This window comes from Piliocolobus tephrosceles, chromosome 5, assembly GCF_002776525.5.
Source record: "Piliocolobus tephrosceles isolate RC106 chromosome 5, ASM277652v3, whole genome shotgun sequence".
Lineage (NCBI taxonomy): Eukaryota > Metazoa > Chordata > Mammalia > Primates > Cercopithecidae > Piliocolobus > Piliocolobus tephrosceles.
Window position 1 is genome coordinate 80711784 of NC_045438.1, and position 749 is coordinate 80712532.

A 749-nucleotide genomic window follows, 5' to 3' on the forward strand; every position below is an offset into this window, starting at 1 on the left:
GAGTGCAGTGGCCGAATCTCAGCTCACTGCAAGCTCCGCCTCCCGGGTTTACGCCATTCTCCTGCCTCAGCCTCCCGAGTAGCTGGGACTACAGGCGCCCGCCACCTCGTCCGGCTAGTTTTTTTTTTTGTATTTTTTAGTAGAGACGGGGTTTCACCGTGTTAGCCAGGATGGTCTCAATCTCCTGACCTAGTGATCCGCTCGTCTCGGCCTCCCAAAGTGCTAGGATTACAGCCTTGAGCCACCGCGCCCAGCCGAAATGCATTTTTAAGTGATTTTTTGGGTAGGTAATTGTTATAGACTGAATGTTTATGCTCCTCCCAAATTTACCGGTTGATACCCTAACCCTCAATGTGATGGTTTTTGGATGTGGGGTCTTTGGGAAGTAATTAGATTTAGATGACGTCAGGAGGATGGGGCCCCCATGATGGGATTAGTGACATTAGGAGAAGAGGAAGAGAGAATAACACTCTCTCTTTTCCCACCACGTGAAGAGGACAAGAAGGCATCTACCTGCAAACCAGGAAACAGGCCCTCACCAGGAACTGAATCACACAGCAACTGTATCTTGGACTTCTCAGCCACAGAACAGTGGGAAATAAATTTCTGTTGTTTAAGCCATCCAGTCGATGGTATTTAGATATGGCAGCCCAGTCAGACTAAGGAAATAATAGTGGATGTTATTACATGGATGGATGGATGGATAGATAGATAGATAGATAGATAGATAGATAGATAGATAGATAGAT